At 40.4% G+C, this 25237-nt stretch overlaps 1 protein-coding gene across 1 annotated transcript in view; it reads left to right on the top strand.

The window, feature by feature from the left end:
- The window catches only part of LOC129728720 (basement membrane-specific heparan sulfate proteoglycan core protein-like), a 392889-nt gene that overhangs the window by 9676 nt on the left and 357976 nt on the right, over positions 1-25237 (top strand). The gene's annotated exons all lie outside the window — the stretch shown is intronic.

Here is a 25237-nt window from a genome sequence, read left to right as displayed (position 1 = left end):
CCGAACACCAGTTTGAAGAGTACGAAGATTATCATGATTTTTATGCATACGATAGCAATAGTCACCCATGCCAGAAATCAGCTATGTAATTGATCAACTCAAAGGCCAGAAATACTTCTCCACTCTCGATCTAGCTTCCGGCTTCCATCAGATCAAGATGAAAGACGATGATATACAAAAAACAGCATTTTCTATAAACAATGGCAAGTACGAGTTTACTCGAATGCCATTTGGCTTAAAAAACGCCCCTGCAACTTTCCAAAGAGCAATAGACGACGTTTTAAGAGAACATATTGGAAAAATATGTTATGTGTACATTGACGACGTCATAGTGTTTGGAAAGACTCTCGAAGAACATTTGGTGAATTTGAATATTATTTTGAACACGTTGAATAGAGCGAATTTCAAGATTCAACTGGACAAATCCGAGTTTTACATTCTGATGTAGAATTCTTAGAATACATCATAAGCTCAGAAGGTATCAAACCGAATCACAAAAAAATTGAAGTGATTCAAAAATTCCCAGAACCCAAAACAATAAAAGACTTGAAATCATTCCTCGGAATGATGAGCTATTACCGTCGATTTGTAAAGGACTTTGCAAAAATCGCAAAACCTTTGACAAATCTTCTACGAGGGGAGAGAAATCCGATGTCGAGCAAAAAAATTTACCTTTGTGATAATGAAAAACAATGTTTTAATAAAATGAAAAACATACTTTCTTCCTCTGATGTGTTGATATACCCTGACTATGAAAAACCATTTTTATTAACTACAGACGCTTCAGACTTTGCTATCGGAGCGGTACTGTCTCAAGGAGAAATGGGTCGAGATAAACCAAAACATTTCGCTTCAAGAACCTTGTCTGTGACAGAAGAACAATTTTCTGTTCCTGAGAAGGAAATGTTAGCGATTTATTGGGCTTTACAAACATATCGGAATTATTTATATGGAACCAAGTTTTAAATTCTCACAGATCATCAACCCCTCACATTCGCACTCTCGCCAAAGAATACGAATGCCAAATTGAAAAGATGGAAATCGTACTTAGAAGAGCACGATTATGAGATAATGTTTAAACCAGGAAAAACAAACGTTGTTGCGGATGCTCTAAGTAGAATGGTATGTTCCATGACAGGAACCCAACATTCTGCCGATACTAGCGACGATTTCTACATCATATCAACAGAGGTACCAATTAACGCTTTCCATCATCAAGTTATCATTAAAAACGGTCCGAACTCAGTTATAATTGAACACCCTTTTGAATCATATACAAGAATTACTATAACGATTGCCGATATTAATGAAAATTCTATTTTGCAGATCCTAAAAACTCACTTTAACATAGGTTTGGTAAATGGATTATTAACAGACGAAGACACCATGGGAAAAATTCAAGAAACATATAGAAAATATTTTGGCCAACAAAGACTGTTAAAAATCCGATTTACTCAGAAGCAACTCGAAGACGTTCAAGACGAAAACGAGCAATGGAACGTCGTAAGGAACGAACACATGAGAGCCCATAGATGTGTTCAAGAAAATAAGCTTCAAACCATGCGGAAATTCTACTTTCCAAAGCTGCATCATAAACTCAGAGATTTCATTGTGAACTGTCGTATCTGTAACGAAAACAAATACGACAGGAATCCCATTAAATATCCTCTTCAGAAAACCCCGATACCGAATGCTCCTTTCCAAATCGCTCATGTAGACATATTATTCCTCGAGAGCAATCGTTTTCTCACCTACATAGATAAATTTTCTAAATTCGCTCAAGTGATGCATGTCCAATCCCGAGCAGCAATTGATATTGTCCCAGCCCTCAAGGAACTCCTGTCAAAATACAAACCACCAGATATTTTAGTCATGGATGGTGAAAAATCATTTATGACCGGAGACCTGGTTAATTATTACAATGGTACTGGAATCACCCCCTACATTACGGCAACAGGAAGAAGTGAGATGAACGGAACGGTTGAACGGCTCCATTCAACTCTCTTAGAATTATACCGAATAACCAAAACTGAGAATCCCACTAAACCTCTTATTGAACTCATGCACATGGTCCTTCATAAATACAATTCATCCATACATACCGCAACAAAATTTACTCCTTACGAAATTATCCTTCCATCTCCCCAAACACCCGAAATCATCGAAAAAGTATTTGAAAATTTAAAAAGGAAGCAAAAACAAGATCTTGACCATCATAATAAATCAAAGAAAATAAGAAAGCCTAAAGAAAATAGCGAAGCATTTGAAAAAACACGACAAAGGCTGAAACACAAAGCAAGATATAAAAAAGTTAAAATAGCAAAAGTTAATAACAGTACAATAACCACCGATGATGGAAGAAAAATTCATAAAAACGACATTAAAATTCGAGAGATCTAACTCAATGCACTTCAATTACAGACTAGGACTTTTAATCCTACATTCAGGATGGTCATCAGAACAAACTATATCACTCCGGAACCTAACTAACCAGCCAATCCTAGCATTCGACCATGGAACTAGCAGAATAAGAATTGACTCATATTTTTATATCCATCATTTTAACATAAGTTCATATCAATATCATGTACGAAACCTTAGAGACATGTTTGACGAAATAGCGACCAATCAGTTTTCCATATTAATTATAGAAGAATTTAAACAAATCGATCAAATACTGAACAACCTTATTTCAATTAAAAGATCAAAACGCTGGGATAGCCTAGGATCAGCATGGAAATTTATAGCAGGTAGTCCAGATGCTAACGATTTAAAAATAATTAACTCCTCTATCAATAATCTAATTCAGAATAATAAAGCTCAGGTAAAAATTAACCGGGAATTAAACCTACAGATGAAGGAATTCGTACGTAAAACTACTCAAGCCATATCATTGTTCAATACAAAATCCATAGAAAATCATTCCATTAATATATTTTTGAACCTAAAGTATTTACATGAAAAATTAGAGCAAATTGTAGACAGTATAAGTTTAGCAAAGATAGGAATCTTAAACAGCAAAATTTTAAGTACAGGAGAAATACAAGTATTAGTAAGAAGACTACACGACGAGAACATGACAACCAACTCTATCAGCGAAGCACTATCATATGCAGAATCATCAGTGGCAACCAACAGCAAGGAGGTAGCTCTGCTTATCAAAATTCCTAAACTAGACGAAAGAATATTCAGGAAAATTCACATTTATCCGATTCGTCATAAACAAAGACAAATTTATCTTGAGAGACAAAATTATTTGAAACACAACAAAGAGATCTATGCCGTACCTTCTTTGAATCCAACGATATTCAACATAGAAGACCTAATACCCGAAAACTCAACATGTATTTCGGAACTCTTAAATGGAAAACCAGCCAGTTGTAATTTTACCCTCAACCTCATACAAGAAGAAATCATCACCGTTAACGACAAAAATCTGATCATCAACTATGATAGAAATTTTTCACTTACAAGCAACTGTGGAATTTTTTAAAAGGAACCTATTCGGTCCATTCTTCATCTCGTTCGAAAACTGTAATGTTTCGATTGACAACACCACTTTTAGCAGCAATATTCATAATCTCGAAGAATCACCCTTACAGATACCACTAGAAGGTATCTCTGTGGAGCAAGGACATCTCATTGTTAACTTAAGCCTCGAACATCTCCATGAACTACATCTCGAGACTAGAAAAGAACTGGAAAATATCAAATTGCAAACAAACAGCTTTCACTGGCCAAAGTTAACCATTTTCGGAGGAATTACTTTCCCTCTAACCATAATCATCAGCATTGTTCTCCTTTGTAATTTCATATCAAGCAGAGCCACAAAAATCAAAATTCAACATGACGATCCATTAAAGGACATTCCAACGATCTCAGATGCAAAACCAATTAGAAGATTGACCATTGCGGATGTGATTTCCCTGGAGTCTCATCACTCAGCCGGGAGGAGTTAACAACCGAGCTACCAAAGGAATTTGCTGACAATTCAGACAATGCCATTGACGAGCAGGTTGACGACAATCGACCGATCGGAGCCACCACCGAGCGATGCGGAGTCAGCGGTTCATATTCTGACCAACGTGAATCGAACGGCGGGCACAAATGTAATCGTTAGAATTAATAAAGTTAGTCTTAATTGAGCAGTGAAATGTGTCAGTAGCTTTTTAAAAACTCCGAACAACACCCAAGTGTTTAACTCGCGTTGCTCTAGCCCACTAAGTGAGTTGTACAAGGCTTGTAGGTCAAAACCTTCGGCCATGTTTGTGATTTTTTTAAATTTTATTGCCTTGACCTTTGGGAACGGCCTATATTTTGGCATATAAATAATTTTGGAAAGAAAGAGAATTCAAAAATTCTCTTACCGATTGTTCTCCCGATCTCAAGTGGCTAAAGCCAACCACAAAAGAAACGTTGTTGAAAAAAGGGCGTCACAAATCTCCTACGGGGCGAGGGATGGCTCTTAAAAATCGTGATGAACTTTTTCGCCGGGCGTCCAATGTTCGGAATTGAGCACATTCGCACTAGCACTTCACAGTGACTGTTCAATTAGAGCACGTAAATTTGCGGCTACGGATTGAGTCCGATTTTTACTAGCCTTCACTGTTCGCGCACTTGCGTTTGTTTCAACAACTTCCTGTTGTGTAGAACGGGCCTAAACGACTGCGCCAGATAAGTATGTGCTCACATTAGTGAGTTTTTAAAAAATATTTATTATTAAAGTTCGTTGTACAACTTGCTTCTTTCACACTCAAAATTAGACTGACTAAACCTGTGCTCCTGAATTGTATTCTACCTGTCCACTGTACTGCATACTGCTGCGTCAGGTGTTCCTGCTGTTCGTCGTCGTTGAAACTTTCCAGAGTTGCCGTCGATGGTGTCGATGGTGGCTCGTTTTGTTTTGTCAGGAATACCGGCCATCCACGTGTTGTGTCGGGTGACGTGCTGCGTCAGGGCAGTGCGTCCGGTGCTACTGTCGTTCAATAATGTTCATGGATCGGAACATGGAATGTGCATTGTCGGCGTCAATTCCACGATCGTTTGAATATCGTGGCTAGAGCATTGGTTTATCCATAACTATATATCAAATTGTTATGAAGTTTGTTATTTGTAAGTTTGAGAGATGTTCGTATGACACTAGTTATGTTCACATAAGTCATGTAATCTTTGAGATAATAGACTTTCGTTGTTTTATTAACAATTTAATACATAACGGTTGCTTAAGTTCGATTATAATCAAATGAAATGGGAACGTATAGGGCAGCCAAACTTTTAAACCACGTGTTTAATCATAGTTCATCAGTTAACCCTTAACTAGCCCGCTCATCTGATAATAATATTGATCAAATCGGTTGTGTAGTTTCTGAGACAATCAAGTTTCGTGATTTTCACATTTCGGTACTTTACAGACGAAGTTACTGTTCGATAACAGTAAAATTCAATAGGGTATTATGAGGCAGCTAGAATTATTATTTGACACTAATTTTGTGGAAATCGGGTCAGCCATCTCTGAGAAAAGTGAGTGAGTCCAAGTAGTTTTCGGAATAACGTAACATGGATTTCTTTCTAAACGCTCCTGTGCTACTAACTTGCTTTGTCTGACTGGTTACGTCCTTGATAGCTTCGTCAAACGGTGTCAAACCGATGTGATTTACACGAACCTTTCGGCTGCATTCGATAAAGTAAATCAACAAATCACTGTTGCCAAACTCGATTGCTACGGATTTAGCGGCAACTTGCTTCACTGGTTTGAATCCTACCTGCGGGAAGAACACTTAGAGTAAAAATCGGCGACGAAATATCGGAATCGTTCGTTGCTACTTCTGGGATTGCCCAAGGTAGTCATCTTGGACCGCTGGTGTTTTTGTTGTATTTCAATGACTCGTTGAAATGCCGCCGCCTTGCTTTCGCTGATGACTTGAAACTGTTCAATGAAATCAAAAACGTCGAAGACGCCACTCATCTTCAACAACAGCTCAACTTATTTGCACGCTGGTGTAAATTGAATTGCATTTTACTAAACCCTGAGAAATGCTCTGTGATAACGATTACCAGAAAGCACCGCCGTTCATTGTTGCTAAAGCCTTTAGGCAACTGGGAGTGATTTGTCGCTTCGGTCTTCGCTAGAATTTTGCTCTACTGTCTTGATTCCTCACTACAACAACGCAATTCATCGCATCGAAAGCATCTAGCGCCGGTTTGTGCGTTACGCACTTAAAAGGCTCCCCTGGCGACAGCCCATGCGCAATACCCTATATGAGGACCGCTGCCAGCTCCTCCAGCTTGATTCTCTCCAACTTCGCCGAGAAACAGCACGTGCCATGGTAGTGTCAGACATTTTGACATCCCGGATTGATTGCTCAGCCATTCTTCGCTTGATCAACCTGAACGCGCCATCTAGAAACTTGCGGAGGTCATCTACGCTGCAACTTCCTTTCTGCCGCACTAATTACGGTGCTAACGGTGCCATCATTGATATTCAGCGAGTTTTCAACCGAGTTTCATCTGCCTTTGATTTTCATCTATCGCATCGAGTCTTACGTTTCAAATTTATTCTTCTGTTTCGTAGTATTTTATATTGATTACCCATTAGGACTAGTTATTTATAACTGTTGGTAGTTGCAATAAATAAATAAATAAATAAATAAACTAATCAGTTCATCTAAACTCAAACATTTTTGCCTTTCTCTCAGAAAGGTATAGCAATCACTTGCAAAACCGAAAGTATAAAAGTGCTCCAAAGCGCCGAATGGCATATATCACTCGACTCAGCTCAATGAGCTGAGCATTTTCTGTACGTGTGTGTGTGTGTGTGTGCAGATTTTTATTCTCAATCACTTTTCTCAGAGATGGCTGGACCGATTTTCATGAAATTAATTGCAAATGGAAGGTCTCATTGTCCCATAAAACCCTATTAAAATTGTAATCGGATTTATAGTTTAGAGGTTATGTATCAAAATATAAAAATCATGAAACATCATTATCTCTAAAACCACACAACCGATTTGAATAAAATTGGTATCAAATTAACGGGCTACGTAAAATAACCTTAACTTTTGAATTTCATGAGGATTCAACTTGTGGTTTAAAAGTTATGACAAGAAACGTGTTTTGAAGGCTACTTAATCTCACTCATGATTCTCAGAGATGGCTGAATCGATTTTCATAAAATCAGTGTCAAATGGAAGGTCTAGTTGCCCCATAAGACCCTATTGATTTGTTTTGCAATCAGACTATTACTTTGACTGTTATGTTTAAAAATGTGAAATCCAGCTTTAAAAAGGAACATATTTCGAGGACTACTTGAACTCACTCACTTTTCTCAGAGATGGCTGACCTGACCCGAACTAATAAGTCTTGCTGCCTCGTAACATCCTATTGAATTTAACTGTAATCGGACTGTAACTTCGTCTGTAAAGTACCAAAATGTGAAAATCACGAAACTTCATTATCTCAGAAACTACACAACCGATTTGATCAATATTATTAACAGATGAGCGGGCTAGTTAAGGGTTAACTGATGAACTATGATTGAACACGTGGTATCAAAGTTTGGCTGCCCTATACGTTCCCATTTCATTTGATTATTATTGAGCTTAAGCCACCGTTATGTATTAAATTGTTAATAAAACAACGAAAGTCTATTATTTCAAAGATTACATGACTTATTTGATCATAACTAGTGTCTTACGAACGAGTCATCTCTCAAACTTACAAATAACAAACTTCATAACAATTTGATATGTGGCTCATAAGTAATGTAAAGAAAAGAAATTCAAAGACTATTTAAAACTATACCTGCTTTGATTGATATATGTGGTCTCCACATAATTCAAATGTGGTATCGTACTATTTGAACGTTCCAAATTCATTGATTCCTTGCGATGTGTTTAAAGTTTGCAAATGCACGACGAATCGGCCATAGGATATGATCAAAGTCAAAAAACAAATCGTTTGAAATGATTGGTTTTATCAAAATGACAACATCATCGACTTTTGGCTTCTTTACATCGCCCTAATTCTGAATATATTCATATTGGGTGGTATTCGGTCATTTTCAGCAAATTTTCTGGCATCAATCTGACACCGGATATACTCATATTGGGGGGTATTTAGTTATTTTGGTTGTTATCCAGAACCTAACAGTGGTCGTCTCAATTAAAATGGTGTCAAGGGTCAATGTTTGGTTTCTATCCATCATCTCGATTACGGAAATATCCATGTTGAGTATTATTTGGTCATTTTCGACTGTTTCCTATAAGTTGCCATTTAGCAATTCAAAATGGTGCCTGAGGTCAATTGTTAGCTCATTGCATCATTCTGGTTCCAGAGATACTCATATTGGATGGTATTTGGTTATTTTGGGCTGTTTTTCACAAACCGGAAGTCGCCATCTTGGATTTCGAAATGATATTTAAGGTAATTTCTGGCCTCTGAGCGTCATTCTGGTTGAAGAAACACCCACATTCGATGAAATTCGATCATTTTCCGCTGTTTCCCAGGAACCGGAAGTCGCCAACCTAGAATCCAAAATGGGGTCTTTGGTCGATTTCAGCTGCTGTGTATCATTCTAGATCCGGAGATACTCGTGTTAGACGGAAATCGGCCATTTCTGGCTGTTTCCCAGAAACCACAAGTTGCCATCCTACAATTCATAATAGTGTCTGGAGTCGATTTGTGGCTCCAGTGCATCATTACGATTCCGAAAATACCCATATTGGGTGGTATTTGGTCGTTTGCCGCTGTTTTTCCGAAACCGGAAGTCGCCATCTTAGAATTCAAAATGGTATCTGTGGTCGCATTTAGCTCCTGTGTATCTTTCTTTATCCGGATATTATCATATTGGAACATATTTGTTACCACTAAAAACATTTACCTGCCAAATATGGTTCCATTTAGTTGACTAGCTCGCGAGATGTGCAGAAATTTGTGCAGAAACATGTGCTTCCATGAGAGGGAGGGGCGTCGTACCATTATGGACATATTTATTACCCCTTAAAACATCCACAAGCCCAATTCGGTTTCATTTGCTTGGTTTGTTCTTGAGTTGTGCAGAAATGTATGTTTCATTTGTATTGGACCCTTCCCTTCCAGAAGAGGGAGGGGTCTCAAACTATCATAGGAACCTTTATCGGGACCAAAAACCCCTACATACAAATTTTCACGTCGATCGGTTCGGTAGTTTTCGAGCCTATATTGATCAAACAAACAGACAGACCAGACTGCATTTTTATATGTATAGATTCAATATTTTAGAACCTAGAGAGTGAATATACATTTATTGGATTGAAGCGTTCATGTAAATCTATTTTTACAAATAAAAGTTTGAATAAGAAAGGCTGGGTCTGACCGCTAGGTGGATTAATTTAGGTTTTTAATTACCTATGTAGTATACTGCAGTTCTACGCATACTTGTCCTCGTTCCTATGAAGTTCCGTATAAACATGGAACAACTATCGATTGAACTGCACTGTATAATCTAGTGAAAAGTTCAAGGTTACATAGAAACAATAGAACGTTCAATCCATACGGATACATTCTTTTTGTGATTGCTTCATTTGTCACCTACGGATTTGACTCTCTTGAGCAGCTTACATTCTTGTCTGAGTTTTTATCAGTTTTGGTTCAGTTCATAGTGTGGAGCGCATTCTGGGTGTGCAATGAAGACCTAGTATATTAAACGAATTTCACACGTGAGTAAGATACATCGGATAGTGATTAAACCGTCTAAATAGTTATTATTCCATAGATATCTAATACCTATTGATAACATACATTCGAATATGTATTGCCTGCTTTGCAATAACTCCGTTCCTCGGAGACAAAGGCATACTTTGACTAGAGATGTCTTTCAACGTAACCCTGATGTTACTAGCTCCATTGCTAATGCAATTTTGCCAAACGAGGTGAAACATGGATTATGTGAAGGGCTTCTCAGTATTTATCATGTCATATTTATTATTTCAATAACTTCAATTCATAGATCGTTTTTGACAATGAGGAATATCTCTGCCACGCCTGTTGGGTGAGAGCTAACCGGAATCGTGCTGGAAATTCTCAGTTTGGTGCTGCTGGATTTGTCGAAATAGATGAGTATTCCCGATGTGCAACTGCTCCCAATCGATGCATATTTGACGGTTGTCGTAATGAAACAAGACGCCGCATTCCTCCTGTAACTAAGTATTTGCTTGTACACCACTACTTCTACATTCCAGAACATGCCAGAGTATGCCATGAGCACTTACGAGGAAACGAATGGGAAGAACTATTGGATTCAACGAATTTGGTTCATGATTTTAACAGCGCACACCTTAAAGACATGTTTGGTATTTTCAGAACTGCTCTTCAGCACAATGGATTACGATTCGATAACTTTTTTGAATTTGACAATGATGAGCTGCATTATGTAATCGGGTTTGAAAGCCAACAGTTACGAAACATATCGAAACTGATTCCATCACTGGCCGACAAGAGCAATATCCCTGGTACCGCTCTGGCAATATACCTTGCGAAGTTATGCAGTGGTTCATCAAATGACCATCTAAGCGTTATATTTAAAATGAGTCGCCGAATGTTGAAACGGTTACTGAATATGGCCAGAGATTGCTCGATAGAAGAATTCGTGCCACGGTTTCTTGGATTTGACCATATAGACCGCGAAAATGTTGTGCGACGCAATCCAATGATTCCAGATGCGATACATGGAAACGTGGGTTTACCGTCGCAGTCAAAGAAAGCAATCGTGATCTTTGATGGCACGTATATCTATGTTCAAAAAAGTAGTAATTTTACATTTCAACGGAGGTCGTATGGCCTTTATAAGTTTGTTAACTTATTGAAACCGTTTCTGATCGTTTGTTGCGATGGGTATATCTTTGACGCGAGCGGTCCTTATGCAGCAACAAAGACAGATGCTGTAATTTTAACAGACATGTTGCACAACGACGAAGGACTATTGAACTGGTTTCTTAGGCCTGGAGATGTTTTTATCTTAGATAGTGGATCTCGGGATGCTATTGGAGATTTAACTTTGTTCGGATACGAATCAGTAATGCCACATTCAAAACAAAGAAACCAGGACCAATTGACCACAGAGCAAGCGAACCAATCACGGTTGGTTACAATCTGCCGATGGAAGATTGAGGTAGTCAACGGGAGGTTCAAGCGTGACTTTAAGCTGTTTCGCCAAAGCTATTTCAATTGTGCAATGAGGCATATGTTCGACGATTTCAAGATTGCGGCTGCTCTGATCAATGCGTTCCACCCACCTATTGGAGACAACGCTCAGGCTGCCGATTTTCTAGAGATCATCGATGAAAGAATCAACATGCCAAATTGATTGTCAGATCATATTATTGATAACAATTTGAACAGACAACGGACAATATTCAAGCGATTGTCCGGAGATCTTCCCGCATTGCAAGATTTCCCGGTACTCACAAATGCTCAACTATGTTTATTTGCTATTGGTAAGATTTTATGCAAGTTTAGTTATGTTGCTTGGGATTAAACACATTTCTAAAACAACAGGAACATATCAACTGAAGCTGGCTTCCAGCTACTACGCCGAACACTTTAAAAATGGACTTTATAATATTGATGTCTATCGTGACAACAATCGCACAGATTTAGTGGAATTGGGATTAGTTGTTAGAAACTCGGGGCTTTTGAGGTGTAGTATTCAGTCTAGACATGTAGGAGCCCGGGAGTATTACAGTTACCTACTTGTTGATAAAGAGCGTGAAGGTAGGGGAGCAATAAGTAATTATTATTGCTCTTGCATTTCCGGGAAAAGAACGATAGGATGCTGTGCTCATATCATGACCATTGTATTGGGATATGCTAGACATCAGCCGAATATAAGGCTATCTGCTCAATTTCTTGATAAAATAATAGTTGAATAAACAACTGGATAAAAAAATCACAGGAAGGTTGTGTGCAAAGCCACGACCGCAAGGTTGAAGTAGAATACTTTTACAAGAAAGATAACCCGGCTGCTTGCGGGTCAGTCATTTTTCCTAGAAAATAAATGTTGACCGCTCATTGGCAGTATGGAAAATTCTGTGCAAACGAAGTTGAAGTACTACTCAATTTCAGTTTGCACATATGAATACGACCTTACTGAACAGGAAAAGTACAAACTCTTTGCGGCGCAAACAAGTTTCAACAGTCAGAGTATATGTACATGTGAATTCAAATTAAGATAATTAAATTTTGGTTAAAGCTCAGAACAAGAAAATATTAAATCTTCAATTCATTTGTTTGGTTGTCCTAAAAAGGACAGTTTGTTGTTGAATTTAAAATCGGATATGACGCTGATTGCATCTCTGTGTTACGAAGGCATCGTATTAACTGTTCTATTGAATGGAAAAAAGAGGAATATTGTAAAATTTTGTAAACATTTCACTCAAACAATATTACCAAATCGAAGTCAGGCACTTTGATAACAAAGTTGAAGGCTGTTTTCACACTGAAAATCAGACAGCCAGCAGAAGTTTTGATTGCCAAAATCCAGAATGCTTGTGTAGTTGCCAAAACAAGGCAGAGCTTCACCGGAGGAAGGCCGAAACCCTCAACCGGCAAAGATGCTCCGATAGCAGGTAAATAGTGGTTTCACATTCAGGAACGGCGTCGAAGTTGAGGATTCATGAGTAGGCAGATGTCCGTGGAGAACTGTTTCCAACTTTAATGCCAGAACAAAGCAGAGCTTCACTGGAGGAAGGCCGAGACCCTCAACCGGCAAAGATACTTCGACAGCGGTAATTGTGGTGAATTTTCGTATGACGAAGGCATCGTATTATGTATCTGTTTCATTGGATGGGAGAAAGCGGAAAATTGTAAAATTTTGTAAACATTTAACTCAAACAATATTACCAAATCGTAGTCATTGATCGTTTGACCTGAACGGTGGGCCGACTTTTCGATGAGCGGATGAAATCGAGATAGCAATCATACGAACATTTGCAGTCGTCCAGAAATTGGTGGAACGTATCAAAACTTTTGGTATCCAGAACACCGTGAATCTCGCTGGCCCGTTTCCTTAGCTGGTTACGGCGTCTATCGTCAGAAAGTGGCAACAGAATTCTTGTAACATCCATGGGACAGTAAGGGATGTTGAAACGGCAACTTTTCTCGCCCCGTTTGAAGCAGGTGAAAGTGTGCTTATGCACCTGGTTCGCATATTGAACAGGCAAATCAACTGCTTCAACCGAACATAGACTATCTATGAGTTGAACAGTAGCGGGCATGTTCACCGATACCGCCTCCTTTGGATCCATGTTCAACCACAGAAGAATATGTGCGTGGGGGCTGCCGCGGTGTTGAAACTCTATTCTTTTAAAATATTCCACAACGCGAAACTGTCTGAACGGGATCGACTTCAAAAATGACAAGTTCCGGTTGATGCACTGCTCCAGGAACTGCCTATCATTCAACATGGCGCGCGTAATGTTTGCTGTTGCCATACACCGAAAGGTGCATTGAAGACCGTCACTAACTCGCAAACGTAGTATCTTCATGGCAACATACAGTACATGTTTCGGCGCCGCTGCTCGTTGATCACGGCGGCGCAGTTCGCTGGTGGCTACCATAAACGGTGTCACTCGCACTTCTGGGTTGAAGGTTCTCGGGTGCCCCAGGTAAATGTCTGGAAACGACAGCTCCTCAGCGTGCTCAACAAAAATAATTGACAATGGCACTCTGTTTTGGCCCGGAGCTATCTCTAGACATTTGACCTCGTTCCAGAGAAGAGTTTGCTGCTGCCCTATCAGCAACTCGACGTCATTGTCACCTTCAACCGTCTCGATAGCGTCAGCAGCGCCAGGTGCTGGAAGATCAGAATCAACGGCACGCAGATTATCCTCGTTGTATGTGATTCCGTACCGACGATACAGGGTAGTATCCTGCAAGTACTGCAACCAGACCTTGACAGTCTGCTTTTTCACAAATCCAGACAAGTAACTGGATTTATGAATTATGTTCTTCTTTATGGAAACATTGATTGCCCTGTCGTCGTCCAGCTGGCGCGGGAGATCCTTGACCATCTGATCAACATCCATGGGTACATTAATTACTTGACCGATGATTCCGTAACTACCTGTGATATACATTCAATGTTAGAAACGACGCAAACCAAGATAATATGAATAATGCAGTTTACCTGCGGCAAAACGCAGACGCCGAATTTGCATGAACGGCAATCGAGGCGAAATCAAGCGTTCCGTGATCGGATCCAAAGCTGGAAGAGGTGGGTTTGATGGGTATTCCGGAAAGCGGAAACCGTTGATGATAGCCAGTGAAGGGACCTTGCCACTTCTCAGGCTTGTGCGGCATGAAGTGCATGCCAACAATTCACCAATGTTGGTATTGGTGCTGGCCAACACCTCGCCTTCACCGGTGCTGATCGGTTTAAGGTCGTTCATGAACCACAACCTGTCACAGACGCTACAAGGGAAACCAAACGGATTGTTCAAGAATCGCTTGGTAAACTCCCTTGTAGCTCCATCCAAGTTGGGCTCAAATGTCTCTGGAAAGTAAGACATTGATTGAAAAATTTAATTTGAGATTTACATGTTTCATTTACCCTGGCTTGAATGCTCAGAAGGCGGAGTATCCACTATCATTTCATCATCGGTGTTTGCTTCATAAGGGACGACATCATCGCCGATAGGATGATACTCCGTCAGATCAGCCTCCGCTGCCACGGCATGATCCGTACTAGTTCGGAAAGCACCCTCAATCAAAGCTGCATCGCCATCACCCTCGGTCGCGGATGGATACATGTTACGGGAACCACTGAAGCTATCTCCAGAAACCACACGTACCGGAGGGAATACTATAACACGCAATATTATCGACAGGAATGTTTTTATGACAGATTTCCAAATTTGCTCATCATTCAGTGGTAGGATTTAAGACCTCACCTTTAGAATGAGAACTTTGTGACATTGTTAAAACTTCAGAAAAGATATATGCATAAATGTTTCTCTATTTTGAAAATGCCTATGCATATGCAAAAATGTGCATATATTTCGGAACAATTGGAATCGCGTTAGAAACTAAAATTTTTAAAACTTCAAACTTCAACTTTGGAGTTTAAAAATTTTATACTACAAACAAAAACAAAAAGACTAACGCCCTTCCCCCTTTCCTGGGAAAATACAACAAACCCAATCAACAATATCTCTGTCATCATATAAATATTATTTCGTAACGTCGCTAACGGTCGGTATTATACTGCATCTGGGGCATTTTGCCCCAATAGATTAAAAAGCCTATGAATAGGAAAACTTTTAGAAATATGTAGCGTTCTTGTGTAACAGTCATTACAAATCAAACAATTTTATTGTTTTATCGCCATAGTAAGAGCGTTATGGTGCGGAACGCGGTTTTTCTAATGTGAAGATAATGTCACAAATGGAAAAATATATGAAAACGCAACGCTTCTCCCTTGCTATGTCATCGACCTTAGTAGGGTAAACACTCCTATAATAGAGATAATATCAATAGTGGTTGTACTGTAATGAAATTAACGATATTAAGGCAAATTAACCGATTATAGTATGTTCATTTGGTGTTTACTATGAATATGAGCTCAAAATGACGTCTTTATTTGGTAAATCACTCAGAAAAATACTTTTAAACCAATTAATTCGTTGTGGCTAACCACTTTCAACATATATATTTTGAAAGTTCTCATCATCATGGAATATTCTCATCATCATGAAGTGTTTTCATCATGATCATCATAATCACGCACACGTACACCATGCACACGCACACCATGCGTACGTAGGGCTTGCACGCATGCATCATACATACATACGTCATGCACATATACGCCTTGCACACACACACGTCATGCACACATACACCATGGACAACTCGAAATTTTGCATTTTGGAAGGCAAACGATGCCGAATATTGTAAATTTTCCTCCCACGACACCCCGTTTTTCAGGGGTTTCAAACGATCCAGAGTTATAAGTAGTAGTGCTACAACACAAATCGAAATTTCTCAAACAGTTAGTAGATAATAAAAATCACGTTTTAACTTGTATACCATGCTCATAATATTCGCATAATAGACCCAAACATGTTAAATGATGATTGGGAAATCTTAGTTTAGTTTTCTTGAAAATTAAATTCTCGACGCTAATTTTCAAACGTATTTTTCTGAAAACTATGCGTTTCTAGTTGTGCCACGAAACTATAATATATTTGATACAATATAACAGACTTAAATCAAACACATCGACTAAGAAGATCATCAATTAAGAAAAAATGCAATCAGAACTTTTCGTGCTCTTTTATGCAGATATGACATTTAGATGAGGACTTATGGTATATCATGTGCGGAACCTTTTAGGCACAGTTCAGACCTTTTGTTTCAGTAAACTGTTGTACCTTTTATAAATCTTTGTTTATGCAACGAAAATGATGAGAATTAAGAGTTAGAATTATTTTGCCTTTTATTACATCCCTTAGGAGAGTTCAAAAGTTATGCTTATATTGCATGCACGACAATATATTAATTTCATCATTTTCGCAGTATTATATCCAAGGTAAATTAGACATGAGAGCATACGGAATAAATAAATGGTTCGATTTCTCCTACCTCTAGTTGAAGGCCCTTCTCCAGCGTCCCAACCAGAGGTTGGACACGTGTTACCTCTGGCTGCTTTTACATTGACCTCCGTACTGGTACTTGGTTTCTTCGATGCACTTCCCCCATGCTGGTCCTTCACGCGTTTCCGAGCATCACGCTTGTATTTGGCGTTCATATATTTAGACATAGCACTTAATTCACTTCCGATGGATTTCTCAATAAATGCAATAAATGCACTCGTAGTCTCTTACCCGAGAATAATAAAACACTTCCAAGAAATGTTGCACTAGTAAAAAGACAATTTCCACGTGTTGTAACGTGCTGGAGCACGAAATCTATGTCTGTGATAGGGAACCTTCACGTTCACGAGGCATGACTGGAGAAACGCGTCCAATAATGCGGTAAAATTTTTAATGTCTTTTTGTGCAAATTATTGTACTCAGACAAAAACCTGTTTTGAATTGGATGAATTTTTAGTGAATAAACATTAACCGTTTGTTATTCAAAGTTGGTCATGCTGATCGCAGCCTTTGCGCTGCCCCTACACTGGAGGGATCACTAAATAAAGTAAAAATTAGACAACTAAAACAGAATTTGATTGCATCCCGCACAGAATGTCTGCTTGTGTTGATGCCAGAAAATTATTAACCTTCAATTATTTTTTTATTTGGAAAAAGCATTTTGCGGTTCAAAATCGGTTGCTAATTACAACCTTTGAGCTGCCCTAACATTGGGGGAATTAAGATACACGGACAACATGCACTGTGGAAGCTATTTCACATTCAGTAAATTAGAAGGGTGCGACAAATTTAAGTTACTAGGATGCAACACAGAATACTTGCTTGCGTTGACAAAAATTATTAACTTGCAATGACTTGTTTATTTGCCTTCAAAAAAGCATTTTAATTTCCAAAATTGGATTTCCTGATGGCAATCTTCATGCTGCCCCAACATGGGGGGAATAATGGCTGTCTGGCGACACACGCTGAGAAAAACCGCGCTGCTCCTGAGACGTGGTGACCAACCACAGGGCTAGTACTGCTGCTAAGGAAGGACGACTGCTGTTGTCGCTGTCTAGAACTATTATGAGCGGCTCCGGCTGAAACAGGCTCTTATATAGGGATGAGAATAGGAATGAATTATTTTTCGTAGGTGGTGGAATGATATAACTTGAAAAATATGCGTGACTTCATTCCGGCTCAGAGCGATCATTTGATAAGCTCCACCACTTTTTTCAGTTTCTAAAGTTTTTCCTCAGTTTCGTAGCACGGATGCACAAAAATGATTTCTTGTCGAGCCGGACCGATAGCACTCTCATTGAAGCAACAAAATAACATGTTTTGTGTCGTGTTGTGCAGCTTGGTTGAAGAAAATGTCCCCGTGTCGCATGTAAGCAGATTATTGCGTTCAGTAGACAGTAGATAGTGTATCCAGCGAATAAACACCGATGGTGCTCTCACACACGCAACGGTTTTAACCCGTATCTTATTGCGGTTTGTAACATCAAGCGATTTCGTTTGCTCGCTGTTGCGTGTTGCATCATGTTGCAACTTGGCAGCTGGGAGACGACGAAATTCTGTTTATGCTGATTGATTGAATCGACTTCATATTAGCTCTGCATAGTCGAACTAACTGCTTTTGTGAATACGTTCTAACAGGGCAATTTATTATTCAATGTCGGTTATGCTGATCGCAGCCTTTGCGCTGCCCCTACAATGGGGAGTTTACTAAATAAAGTAATAATTAGACAACTACAACAGTATTTGATTGCATCCCGCACAGAATGTCTGCATGTGTTGATGCCAGAAAATTATTAACCTTCAATTATTTTTTCATTTGCCTTGGAAAAAGCATGTTGCGGTTCAAAATCGGTTGCTAATTACAACCTTTGAGCTGCCCTAACATTGGTGGAATTAAGATACACGGACAACATGCACTATGGAAGCTATTTCACATTCAGTAAATTAGACGGGTGCGACAAATTTGAATTGCTAGGATGCAACACAGAATGCTTGCTTGCGTTGACAAAAATTATTAACTTTCAATGACTTGTTTATTTGCCTTAAAAAAGGCATTTTGATTTCCGAAATTGGATTTCCTGATGGCAATCTTCATGCTGCCCCAACACGGGGGGAATAATGGCTGTCTGGCGACACACGCTGAGAAAAACCGCGCTGCTCCTGAGACGTGGTGACCAACCACAGGGCTAGTGCTGCTGCTAAGGAAGGACGACTGCTGTTGTCGCTGTCTGGACCTATTATGAGCGGCTCCGGCTGAAACAGGCTCTTATATAGGCCAAATAACATGTTTTCAATTGCAAGGTATATGATCCTGTCGACCGTGCTTGGGAAGCAAGCATATAACGACCAATCAGAGGTCGAATTTTTGCAGATTTTCTTAGCGATTTAGATTTTGAGCTGTTACGGTTTTTTTATGTAAGCGCTAAACCCTAAAACTCGAGCCTTAAATAGGTTTTAACTCTTCTCTCCCACGGCAGATTTTTTTTGGCCCCATAGTTACTTTTTCTCGTCTCATCGAGACCTTTCGAACCATATATAACATATTGATATACACCAGAATATCAAAATCGCCCACTCTCCTTAACCTTCAATTCCGGTTCCGCCAAATTAGTCGAAACAAAATTAAGGTAGATTGCATGCTCTCGAACAAAACGAATTTGGTCACTAAATTTCGCGAAATTTCGTACTTTTAAAATAAAATAGCAGCTAAACTACAAGTGTTAGATGCTTGGCATCAAGGATCAAATTGTAGGATAGACTTAAATGTTTATTTTGGGTCACAAGGAAATCCGTGTTTATTACACATATCAGAGAGAAAAATACACTCTAGTTCTCAAAAAATCATTTGTTAAGCGGACAGCAAATTATTCAATGCTACCCGTTGTGCGATGCGGTTCTTTTCGGAACTATGAATGGTGTTAAATTTTCAAGTACTTCTGAATAATCATTTTTTCAATAACGATTTTTTTTGTTACTTTTTTATTTTGGAAGATGGTAAATCAATATTTTAATACGTAAAATCAGTGATTTTAATTACTACAAGCAATCTAATTATATATTAAGGAAAGCAGTTCTATCTGTTTGTCCATTTCAATGCGCCTAATAGACGGGGAAACTAATGTACGGATCGGGGTGATGATTAATATGTAAAGATTGTTGAGACCGGAGAAGGTGATTAGAGGAGGGCTCTCATATAAATTGTTCACAAATTTCACTACTAGTTCATGGATTAGGTACTAGTGTTATCATAAAGCTCATATATTTCTCGTTATTTTCAACTATGTTTAATCAAGTCTCTTTGCTAATTAGCTAGCTATCCTGGAGACTGGCAGTTATCTAACACTGATATATCGGTAGTCAACCTGTCGCCTGCTGTGTAACTCTTGGACTGTTCGAGAACCGCTCTCCAGATGTTCGGGTCTTCACACATCCTCTGAGCTAGGTGGTCGGAGTAGTGTCTGGCCCGCTCACTACCATCATGTCGCTCCGCGCACGCGCAAAAAGAAGACACACAAAGAAGACATGCTCAACACATCCACGCACTCGGGACAATTGGGGGACCCCGCATGCCCGAACCTGTGTAGGTACTGCCCGAAGCAACCATGACCTGACAGGATCTGTGTCAGGTGGAAGTTCACTGCTCCATGGCGCCTCCCAACCCATCCGGATACCTCCGGAATGAGTTGGTGTCGGTGCGTCCATCTACCCTTCGTGGAATTGGACCATTCCTGCTGCCATCTGATCATCGATAATGATCTTTCGGTACCTCGTATGTCTCGAGGTAGCCCTGCAATAGCCGTTGAAGTCTTTTTGCAAGCATAGTTGACGTGACTCTTGAATGTGAGCTTATCGTCAACTATGACCTCCAAGAGCATCAAAGATCGCTTTGAGGTGATGGTTCAGTCTCCGATTCTGACCGCCGCCTGCTGCTCTGATTTGCGGTTATTCACAACCGTGACCTCCGTCTTATGGTGGGCTGACTCCAGTTTCCTGGAGTGCATCCAGTCTTCGACCTTGCGTATATAGTTCACGGCCGTCAACTCGACCTCTTCGATCGACTCGCCGTAGACCTTTAGCGTGATGTCGTCTGCGAAACCGATGATCACAACTCCTATAGGGAACTTGAGTTTCAACACTCCGTCATACATGACATTCCGCAACACCGGTCTCAGAAAAGAACCTTGAAGAACTCCTGCGGTTATTAGGACGTACTTCTGACCTTCCTCCGTGTTGTAAACAAGCTCTTGGTTCTGGAAGTAATTTTCCAGAATCTTGTACAGCGACACCGGTACATGGATGCTCCTGAGCTCAAGCGCTATGGAGTCCCAACTGGCGCTATTGAACGCATTCTTCACATCAAGCTTGACGATTGCGCAATAGCGTATGCCCCTTCTCTTGCCTAAGAGTGCTACCTCCGCCATCTTGGTGACGGAGAGGATAGGTTGCCCTTCCGGAAACCAAACTGGTTATTTGCTAGAACGTTTACATCCTCCGTGAACCTCACCAGTCTGTTGAGGATAATCCGCTCAAGCACCTTGCCCGAAGTGTCCAGCGGGCAGATGGGCCTGTATACCGATGGGTCCCCTGGCGGTTTTCCAGCTTTCGGCAGTAATACCAAACCCTGCCGCTTCCACCTTCCGGGAAGAGACAGTTGTTTAGGCACCTCTGCATGACTGTCTGAAACAGGGCGGGGGCCGTTATTGTTTTCCTTCGTTATCCTTTGCGGACGAGGGACTACCACTGTGATATATGCTTGATATCCATAAGACTCGACGGTTCAGGTAATAATGATTTGTTATGAGCTTAATATTTAACCTGAATTGAAACAAGGCTCATTTTTAGTAGAACACATATGTATACAATGAGAACGACCGGGACAATCGTTCCCACGTTATGATAGTGCTGCGTTATCAAAAAGCTACCTGCTGTTGGTGTCGTGTTATATTACGTTCGGTGGGATACGGTCAAAGCGATCGTTCCCATGTTTGAAAAATGCTGATTTGAATTCAGTGGAAAATGTAGGTATACTATACCGTTTTAATAGCCAGCTCGATTGCCAGGTTAGGAATTCCATCCGCTCCCGGTGCTTTGCTTACCTTTAGGGAGTTGGAAATCACGATGAGTTCCTAATTCGTAACCCCAACCTCTCTCTTGATCTCGACACAGCTGTCATCGCTCACGGATTGGATGTTCGGCTGGTTGGCCGACCATCCCTAGTCTCTGTCTGAGATACTGGAATGTCGGACGTGAGACTCGACTGCTGGAGAGACTAGGCTCGTGGCGTGGAAAGAGTCCCCCGATGATACGCTCCAGCATCGCAGGTGATCACTCTGCAGGCAGCAGCGTGCCTTTGGTCTGGGCCATTACGATGCTATAGGCGTTACCCCACGGGTTTGTATTGGCACTCGCGCATAGCCTATCTTGCAGAACCGAATGCTCGCGGTCCTCTATTAGTCTGTTTGCTCACGCTGCATCCTCCGTCTTGCACGGAGGCCCGCACTGCGGAGGTTCGCTATCGCATCAGTCCACCAGTAAGCCCAGTGGCTTTCCAGTCCTAGGTTGGTGGGTCCTAGGCATGGTGGCGTTGCATACCCGCGATAGTATGGCTACTAGTTGGTCAGCAGTCGGGCGGAGCCAACTGCTTTTATAGCACTCTCTTCTGATTGCTTTTCCGAATACCTCGGCATCGAAATGCGATGTCTTCCAGCCGTGGACGGTGTGAGTGCTGATTCTACCCGTCACATGCCGCCTCGCGTTGTTTTCTACACTATACCAAACCGATTGGTGGTCGCTATTGATATAGCCATTGTCTACCCTCCAGTTAGTGATCAGTCCTGGGCTGGAGAACGTCATATGAATGATCGACTTCGCACCTTTTCTGCTAAATGTAAATTTGGTACCAACGTTGGCCAGATCTAAGTTGAGCTTTGCCAAAGCCTCCAACAGGATCTGACCCATTTGGTTCGTAGAGCGACTTCCTCACTCAACAGCCCAAGCGTTAAAGTAACCCGCCACCACCAACGGCGTTGGGCCCGTTAGCTACATATAACAGATCGATCATTTGGGTGAACCTTTCGGTAGACTAACATGGCGGAGCGTAGACACTGCAGTAGAACACTCTGTTCATCTTGGCAACCACGTATCCTTCGTTTGAGGTTAAAACAAGCTTCTGAAACGGGAACTTGCTCGTCGTCCATATGGCCGCCACACTGAACTTATCCGCAACCCAGTTAGCGTTTCCGATCGGAAGCGGTAGGGGTCCGATATGATGGCGATGTGGTATAGCAGCTGTTGAGTCGCATAGCAGTGGTTTAGGTTCAGTTGCGTTACCCTTATGCCCGTGGAGTCGCAGCCGCCTTACCGGCTGGGCACCTGGGACCTCCCATAAAGTGTTTGGCGTCCTGTTTTCCGGAGCATACCATGCACTTGGGATACTCCCCGCAATCCTTCGCTTCATGGCCTGCACCACCGCAACGCCTGCATAACTGGCTCCTGTTGGGCAAGTTCGACGTACTCCTTTTGAGCTTCGTCGATGGTAGCCCGAAGCAGGGGAAGGTCCTGCTTCAGATCCCTGGACATATCACTCCCATTCACCGCGAACTCGATGATAGCATCGAGCTGTTCGGAAAGTTCTGCCACCCTAGGCCGCTTGTCCCTGCTCTTTTCGATGGCATTGGCTAGCAAAAAACCCTCGACCGTTATATTCGGTGTGAAAACTGGCGTGTTAGCCTTTCTGCCAGCGGCTTACTTTTTTCTTATTAAAATGCATTCCTATTTAATAGGGTTCTCCTACCAGCCGCTGTGTGTGTGCGTGTGTGTGCGTGTGTGTGTGTGTGTGTGTGTGTGTGTGTGTTTGCCCTTCTCCTAGAAAGGTAAGGCAATCAGTGAAAAAACCAAAGGTATAAAAGTGCTCCAAAGGGTCGAATCTCGTATAACAAAACCCAAAGGCTGTTTAAACTAGTTGCTTTGATCAAAGTTCGAAATCAAGAGTCATTATGTTAGAAGGACTATTTATTTAGTACAAATATTACGTCAAATTTCAATTATTATGCTCCAAATATCCCTTCAAGTAAAACATCAATAATTTAAAAACCAAAGAGTTGATATACCTTTATTGGATTGTATTTGCCAATTGAAAGATGTTTTCCAGAAACCGGATCTCAAAATGAAGTATGGAGTTGATTCCTGGCCTCTGAGCATCATCACGGGTACTGAAAAACTCACATTGGCCAATGTTTGTTCTTTTTATACTGATTTCCATAAACCGAAAGCAACTATCTAGAAATTTAAAATGGCGTCTGAAGATGATTTCTGGCCTCCGGGTATCATACCGCTTTCCCAAATCGTATTGGATGATATTTGTCACTTTAGGCTGTTGATCGAAAACTGTCGCCATCTTCGCCATCGAAATACCCAGATAAGGCAGTTCGGCAATTTTGTGATGGATTTTATGATTATCAGGCAACCAGAAGTGGTCATCTGGATTAAAAATGGGTGTTGAGGTCGGATTCTGGCTACTGGGTATAATCCAGGTTTCAAAAACCCATATTGGTTGGTATTTGGCCATTCATTGGATGCCTCTCAGAAACGATCAGTAATATCAACTGCGATGAAGAATTTCATTTTCACTGATAAGATCATTCAAAATAATGTGTAAGGAACAACATTTAATTATACATTATTTGAAATCTACTGACTAAATTTGACATAAACAATCTAAATATTTATACGCACAGTACAAATCGATTATAACACAATCAAAAACAAAATCGCATTATATATTTGAAAGAATTGAATGTTATTTGCATGCATATGTGTTAATGTATGTTCATATGTGTGTGAATGTTATATTTCAAATGTTCGGTATAGTTGTGCTGTTGGCTACCAAAAATTTGTTGTTTAGAATGAATAATAAATCCAGCAGAAATTATCAAGGTTTATTTTTTAAGTGTTGCCGTGGATCTATTTCAACAAATAATAAGTTCGAATTATAAATGCTGGATTTCACCGCTAGGTGGATCAATTCGGGTTTTTCGGCAGAGAAATGAGCAAAACAAAGCTGATTTGCATGTAATTGAGAGCGAATACAACTCACTGCATGCATATTGCTTTCGTCGCTACATTCACCACATGCAGGAGAACTTCAAGCAAGATCCAAAATCGTTTTGGTTTTTTGTTAAAAACTGGAAAAAGCTATCTGGGATCCCTGAACGAGTCACTTACAAACCTATTTGCATCTTTTTTTCAGAGTGTGCAAAATAATAACCGACCACCTTCGTCTGAAACGTATCTTGATAGTTTGTCGCGATTCGATTTAGATTCAACACCCTTCTTCTACCGTGGATCTTTTTAAAAAACTGTGCCGAGTCACTCATAGGCGTAGCCAGAGGAGGGGGGGGGGCAGGAAGGGTCCATTGCCCAACCTCCCTAGTTGTTAACATTAGTGCATAATTTTGTTTTCAATAAACCTAATAGCACAAAACGACATCTTTAGCCCATAGAAACATCAGTGTAAAGTATCAGCCAGATCAAAAATAATTGATTGAAATGCTTGCCCTGTGTTGCGTGGAATTGCACAGGTTTTTCGGTTGATCCACCAAGGACATTGC

This window comes from Wyeomyia smithii, chromosome 3 (assembly GCF_029784165.1).
Source record: "Wyeomyia smithii strain HCP4-BCI-WySm-NY-G18 chromosome 3, ASM2978416v1, whole genome shotgun sequence".
Lineage (NCBI taxonomy): Eukaryota > Metazoa > Arthropoda > Insecta > Diptera > Culicidae > Wyeomyia > Wyeomyia smithii.
The sequence above is the reverse complement of the archived record's forward strand: the minus strand, read 5'-3'. Positions and strand labels throughout refer to the sequence as shown.